Here is an 8,154-nt window from a genome sequence, read left to right as displayed (position 1 = left end):
GTGATTCATAAAGACCGCTGCAAACAACAATGTTCTACTTATCACAGATAAGATTGATTAATACCCGTAACAATCCATGTCCTTAACAAAGGGTGCATGCACGTATAGGTTGAGCGTGTGTCTTGCGTCGTGTGCTGTGTGCGGGCAGGCGTGCGAGTGTTGCGTGTGTGCAAGGGTACGTTTCAGTGTTGCATGCATGTGTGCGTACGTGCGTGTGTTCGTGAGTGCATGTGTACGTGTCAGTGTTGCACGTCTGCATGCGTGCGTGTGTTCGTTATGTGTACGTGTCAGTGTTGCACACCTGCATGCGTGCGTGTCTTGCATGCATGCATGTGTACATGTGGGGTGAGGCTACACGTCAGTCGACCGACTTTTTCATCTCTGGTCATTAGATTTTCTAGCCGTTGGAGACGAAATCAAGGGCCTGAAGTTTATCACCAAACTCCACCCACCTGAGCCACCAGCCACCACCGGCCGAACCGCCGGCCCTCGCTGCCCGCGGCCGGCCCGCGCCGCGACGCCACCCCGCCCACCCCGAAACCACTCCCCACCGCCGGTCCGCCGCCGCACGGGCCATCCCTCTAGGCCCCTCGCGCCGAGCTTTTTCTCCGGCGATCCCGACCCCACCACCCAATCAATGCGCCCCCACCGCCGGCGACTGCCAACCAGAGGTCTCACGACTTCGAGTACCCACCAACCACTAATTTATTACCATTTATGTCCTTCATATACGCGCTGACGGGTGGGCCCTATGGTAATGTGCGCTGCTGAATGTGGACCGTTTGACTAGTCAATTGATCGTGTCATCAACAAATTACGGAGCTGTATGGTGAGCCAGTGACCGTATGATCACCCTAAAATGTATTTTATTAACACAGTATAGACTCAAACTACCATTTTTTCTTTCATATATGGGCTGACAAGTGGGCCCCATGGTTACGCGCCCCGATGGTTCAACACTAGTTGCGCCATGTGGAACATTTGACTGGTCAATTGATTGTGTCATCAACAAAATACGGAGTTGTACGGGTGAGCCAATGTCCGTATAATCATGACATGTATTTTTTTAACATGGTACAAACGCAAGGGCTCATACATACGCGCAAGCACTCACCACTATAAGCGCACACACGCACACCCTACCCCTATGAGCACCTTCAAGAGAGTGAGCCAGCATATGATCCTGAGATTTTAAGAAGTCACCATAGGTGCCTCGTAGTCGAGTGGAACGTCTCCTCCCACTGAACGCACATCGTCGGAAAATACTGAAGTTAACCCAGGATAAATGCGAGCACCCGGACTTTAACCCTGATGGGCTCGAGAAACCATTGTCCTCCTAACCATCCAACCACATGTTGGTTAGCACGACATAATGTATGTGGTGACCGTGATGAGCTTATTTTGAATTCCAGTGAACATAACATGCTTTCGCTTCAAATACAATGACCGTAAGTGTCGTCAACAAAATACGGAGCACACATTAAATGCAAAGTCTAGCAGTGTCATCAAGAAAATATGGAGACGTATCATGAGCTAGATACCGTATGATCACCACGAGAATGTATACGGTGACCGTAATGAGCATATTCTGAACTCCAGTGACCGTATTGTGCTTTAGCTTGAAATACAGTGACCGTCATGCGTGAATGTGTCGTGGGCATGCATACTTTTAGAGGGCCGAGAGATAGTTTGTGTGCGTACATGAAAGTGGTGTAGAAAGAGGGGATGTCTAGTGGAGACAAGGAGAGATATGCCCTTCATTTATCTTTCCCGTGACTAATATTTTAGGAGAATATATAAACATTCACAATGTAGAACAAATTTTTTTGGATGCACCATGCAATTAACTTTCATGTATAACATTGTACTATTGTATATGCTTATTTTCTTAGTGGCCAATTGCGTGTGTGGTGTGGTGGGCACACCATTTCTAGTTGTGGTGGGTCAACATGAGGACCCATGGGTCGGTTCCATCCTACGCCACATAGGTTGGATCAAGACGCGTTATACGAAGACCCATGTGGAGGACTCGGCGTACAACACGAAGCTAGCTACCAGAGTTGCGGGCGACTCTATCCCCACTGGTGATAAGCCGACTATATAAGATTTGTAACCCTAGGCCCCCAGTATGTTATAGAAGCTTGGGGGCTAGTTTGTCGATAGTATACACACACGCACAATGTCTGGTATTCACGTGTACTTTGTATACACCCCTATCACTAATATACAGTACCAGGAGTAGGCTTTTTCCTCAACTGCAAGGGTCCGAACTAGGGTAAAACTTTGCCTCGTATTACCATCCAGCCTAACAGTCAGGGATATCCTACCGAATGATATGATGGAATCATATCTGCCAACTACTAAGAGAGAGGTGTGTCTGGGGGGGCAATGTGTGCGAGAGAGGCCTAAAGATAATGTGCATGCGGGAGACACGTAGGAACACACACATATATATATATATGTGCGTATAGAGGGCTAGTAGAGACCGTGCGTGTGTATATATGCATGTGAGAGAAATAGTGTTTTCCAACTAAGATTAGTGAAAAGAGTGGTACATAGTAATCAGAAAGAGAGAGAGAGATACAGAGAGATCATGTGCGTGAGACTCCCCGACACCGCGAGAGAGATTGTGAGCATGTGTGAAAGAGAAATGCTGATGCATATAAAGTGTGTGCACTTATGCGGTAGATAGAGAGGTATATAGCGCGTTTGTGAGAACGGGCCGAGGCATAGTGCATGAACGTGTAAAAGGCGGTTCTACGCATTAAATTAAAATATAAATGGTATTATTATTTTTGGATGAGATCATGAATTTTGCAAATTTCGTATGGACGAAAATCGGTCTATTAGACACCCATACTCTATTGGATTCTAGCATGTGCATGTGTTTATTTCATATTATCGACCCATAGAGCAAGAGCAGTTTGAAATACAGGCAATGGATGCTTTTGTAATTCATATATAAACATTAATTCGTGCACGCCATGTTGTTAGTGTGAAGCACTTTATACATTTGTCACTTGCATGGATACACTCCAAATTGCTAGCTACGAAATAGAATACATGTCAAATTCAACATAAAGAGGGTTTCGAAGATTCGAATTCATAGGAAGTGCATTCATCTATTTGAACCCAAGATAATGGCATTTGTAAATCAGATATAAAAGGGGGCATCAATCTTTGTTGTGCATTTGAACATGCTATATATATATATTCATATGCATGTCTAACTTTTATTTTTGCAACCAAGGAGATTATATCTGAAACCATGCATGAACTGAGGTAAGTTGCATATTTTTTAATATATACTCGTGTATAATGTATATTCAAATGTACCACCTCCATTCCAAAATAATCGTAGCTTTAGGATTTTCAAGAGTAAAGATTTGTGAAGTTTGACAAATCCTGAATGTTCAATTCAAGAGAACCGAAAACGTTAATGCTTCTGCTCTCAAATATTGAACGAAGCGCCAAATAGGCCTCCGGTCACCCGAAACCACGCGAGACTAATGTTTGGTGGTAGGAAATTACTGTCCAGACTCTGGCCCGTGTAGCCTATCGGCCCGATGTCGAAAGGTCTAAACCGAGGTAGGTTTGTAACTTCACCAACACACCAGTCTCAACCGCCTCCGAGAGGCATTCATACGCCGTGGGTGCCTAAACACCCATGCGCTCGGCCGAAATCTATCCTGCCCACATTTGGGACACCTGAGATTACTGTCCTACCCCCAACCCGCAATATGTCCAAAATTTTAGATGGGGGCAAAGTTTGTAACTTTTCCCAAATTTCAAACAAGTGCGTCCCAAACCGAAACATTGTTCCCCCTTAAGTTCCCCGCCTCCCTCCGTTTCCCCATTCATACTTCGTGGGCGCCAAAACACCCTCTCCACCAGCCGCGAAACCCCAGCCTCCTCCGTCCTCCACCCCATAGCGCCCAATCCACCGCCGCCCTCCTCCGTCACGCCGGAGTCGGTACCCCGATGTTGTCGTCCAACGCAACCGCAACCGCAACGCCCTCAAGGACTTAGCAGCTGAAGCCGAGGTAGAGCTGCCTCCATGACACCGACGCTGATGTGCGCCGTACCCGAACTACACCGACCACGCCGTCCTTCGCCTCACTGCTGCCGCTCCACTATCGCAACCGTCCACCACATCGGAGCTGTTCCCGCTACGCCGTCGTTCGCCGCCTCGGATCTGCTTCCCCGCCGCCGACAGACGGCCCCGCACCACACTCAACAACTTGGCCATGGGTTCGTCCAAGGATGCACCATCCTCCACAACTTCTCGTTTCAAGCAAACTATAAGAAGATCGTTGGCAAAACAGGAGGACACAACACTGCCAGCTGAAAGAGGTACTCCTCTTCCCTTATTCGTGCAAACCTTACGTCCCTGCTCACACCGTATTCATCCCATGAAAGAAACTAGTTGAGCACTTCTTGCTGCATCCACTATTCAAGATATCTTTCGATATGCCGATAAATCGGCCGATTTATCGCTTACCGCTGTCAGAACGATAAGATAAATCGGCCGATAAATCAGCCGATATGGCGATAAATCGGCCGATATGCCGATAAACTGGCCGATTTACCCCTTATCATGGGTGGGCCGATAAGTTCCCGATAAGCGATATCCACAACATTGGCTGCATCTTCTTTGTGATACTAAATGCACAAGGTTTCCGTAACACCCACAATGCGGCTATATCTCCCATGTGTCGGGGTACGACTTAGAGGCATAGCCGCATGGTAGGCATGTCAAAAGAGGGGTAATCTTTACACATCCCATGTACTGAATAAGAAAGGGATAAAGAGTCAGCTTACAATCGCCACTTCACACAATACATAAATAATCCATACATCATCCAAGGTACAAACAAAGGTCCAACTACGGAACCAAAATAAAGAAATACAACCCCAAATGCTAGATCCCCAATCATCCCAACTGGGCTCCTCTACTGATCACCAGGAAAGGAAACATAATAGCGACCCAAGTCTTCGTCAAACTCCCACTTGAGTTCGTTAGCGTCCCCTGCACTGGCATCATCGGCACCTGCATCTGTTTGGAAGTATCCGTGAGTCACAAGGACTCAACAATCTCACACCCGTGAGATTAAGACTATTTAAGCTTAAGGGTAGGAAAGGGTAGTGAGGTGGATCTACTACAAGCACTAGCTTATATGGTGGCTAACATACGCAAATGAGAGTGAGAAGAGAAGCAACGCATGGTCTGCGAAGCTATAAGTGATCAAGAAGTGATCCTGAAACTACTTACGTTCAAGCATAACACAAGACCGTGTTCTCTTCCCGGACTCCTCCGAAAAGAGACCATCATGGCTACACACACGGTTGATTTATTTTAATTAAGTTAAGTGTCAAGTTTACTACAACCGGATATTAACAAATTCCCATTTGCCCATAACCACGGGCATGGCTTTAGAAAGTTCACAACCCTACAGGGGTGTCCCAACTTAGCCCATCACAAGCTCTCACGATCAACGAAGGATATTCCTTCTCCCAAGAACACCCGATCAGTCTCGGAATCCCGGTTACAAGGCATTTCGACCATAGTAAAACAAGACCAGCAAAGCCTCCCGATGTGCCGACAAATCCCGATAGGAGTCGCACGTATCTCATTCTCAAGGCACACCGGATGAACACTACGTACAACTAAAACCAACCCTCAAGTTTCCCCGAGGTGGCGCTGCAAGTGGCTCTGTTTTGGACCAACACTCAGAGGAGCACTGGCCCGGGGGTTTAAATAAAGATGACCCTTGAGTCTGTGGAACCCAAGGGAAAAAGGCTTAGGTGGAAAATGGTAAAACCAAGGTTGGGCCTTGCTGGAGAAGTTTTATTCAAAGCAAACTGTCAAGGGGTTCCCATAACACCCAACCACGTAAGGAACGCAAAATCAAGGAAGATAACACCGGTATGACGGAAACTAGGGCGGCAAGAGTGGAACAAAACACCAGGCATAAGGCCGAGCCTTCCACCCTTTACCAAGTATATAGATGCATTAAAGTAAATAAGAGATAATAATGATATCCCAACAATATCCATGTTACAACAAGGAAGAAACTTCATCTTCACCTACAACTAGCAACGCTATAAGAGGGGCTGAGGAAAAGCGGTAACATAACCAAACAACGGTTTGCTAGGAAAGGTGGGTTAGAGGCTTGACATGGCAATGTGGGAGGCATGATATAGCAAGTGGTAGGTAGCGCGTCATAGCAATAGAGCGAACGACTAGCAAGCAAAGATAGAAGTGACTTCGAGGGTATGGTCATCTTGCCTGCAAAGTTCTCAGAGTTGTCGAAAGCTTGATCCTCATTAGCATACTCAACAGGTTCCTCGGCCACGTACTTGCCTCCCGGATCTACCCAAGGCAAGAACACAAGCAAAGGACCAACAATCAATCACGGTGCAATGCACAAGCAACATGATGCAATACATGGCATGATATGCGAGATGTGATATGCAATGCATATGCGTGCTCCGGAAGGGAAAGAATGATCAAGGCATCAACTTGGCAAACCAAGTATGCCGCTGGAAAGATGAGATGATTTCGGTTGAAATCGATATAAAGATCACTGGAAACGGGTGCACGGTTTGCAAAATGGCAAGCAAAAGAAGAATGGCACAATTCTACGATTAACAATAGATGCCATCTAGAATGCAACAAGAAACTAAGCTACTGCACTCCAACATAGCAACAAAGAATACGGCAGTGATGTACTCAAGATGCTTGACAAAAGGTGAACACCGAGCTACGGCTAAATCACACAAGAGCAGGTTCAAACAAGCATGGCAAAAGTGCAAAAGATATCAGCTTCACTGACTTAGTGAAAATACTAACATGCCAGAAATAACATCAGGAAGCCATGTTTAGAGCAAGCAAACAACATGCTACAGGAACATATCATAGCAAACAAAGGCATGGCATGATTCTACTAAATGCATAGAACAAAATTCCCTTACTGATTATGAGCCAAAAAGGCACACAAGATATGATGGCACCCATGTAAACATAGCAAGTTTTATTAGCAGTTTCAGACTTAACAGGAAAATAGAGCATGACATAAACAGAATTATGAAGGCAACTTTGCGAGCTCAAACCACTCACCACAAAGCCTTGCATGACAAAATAAGATTACCTACAGCAGTATGACATGTTCATGAAGCTAACCATGGCAAGATCAAGTTCATAGCATCCATGGATCATTAGCAACAACCATGGAAAAATTGATTAACATGTTAACATTTTGCTAGGAACATTTTATAGCAAAATTAGAGCAAGAAGAAGACATGCTAGGGCACTCCATAATTGCAAACAGGGGCATGGATTGATATAGCATAACCATATGTTCAAAACATCCTTACTGAAGCATCTCGAAATAAGCATGTATATCACTGTAGCATCAAGTTTACATGGCATCAAAATAGCAACAGGAAAATGACTTTGCAAAATTCTAAGTCATTGAAAACAACAATATCACGAAGCCTAGTTTGCATGCTTGTGCTAGTCACCAGATAGATCACAAAAATACAAGACAAGAACCTCTGTAAAGATGGCATGGCATATCTCAAAACACATGTATAGCTCATGCCCATATGAAGCGCACATCAAATGTGACAAAAATGACAAATCACCATAAACTGATAAGTAGCAGCAGTAAACATTTTATAGCATTCTTGCATCAATGATTTGGGCATCAAGATGAACTCCAACAAGCATGCCACAATGGAATGAAATGAAGAAAATCTCACAATGAACATTTTGATATATCATATGCCTGAAATGGAGCTACGATCACGGAGATATGGCACCATGAATAGGGGACTTAGAGGAAAAATGAAGTCAACCTCGGGCTTGCACGGAAAATGATGCGGCGGCGGATCTGGCCGGAGTTCGCCAGAGATAGAGCGGAGAGGCAGCCAGAGTTCAGAGACGTCGCCGGAGAGACGCGGGGAGGCGCCGGCGAGGTCGGTCCGGGGCAGATCCGGCTGGATCTCGCCGGATCCGGCGCGGCGGGGTCGGACGATGAGGAGCAACGGCCGACGAGGTCGCAGAGCAGCGGCCGACAGTCGGCAATGGCGGGGCGGCAGCCGGAGGCGGCGAACAGCGCGACGGAGCTGGGGCGCGCGGGCGATCGGGCG

Source organism: Triticum aestivum, chromosome 4A (assembly GCF_018294505.1).
Source record: "Triticum aestivum cultivar Chinese Spring chromosome 4A, IWGSC CS RefSeq v2.1, whole genome shotgun sequence".
NCBI lineage: Eukaryota > Viridiplantae > Streptophyta > Magnoliopsida > Poales > Poaceae > Triticum > Triticum aestivum.
This window is presented reverse-complemented; position numbering follows the sequence as displayed.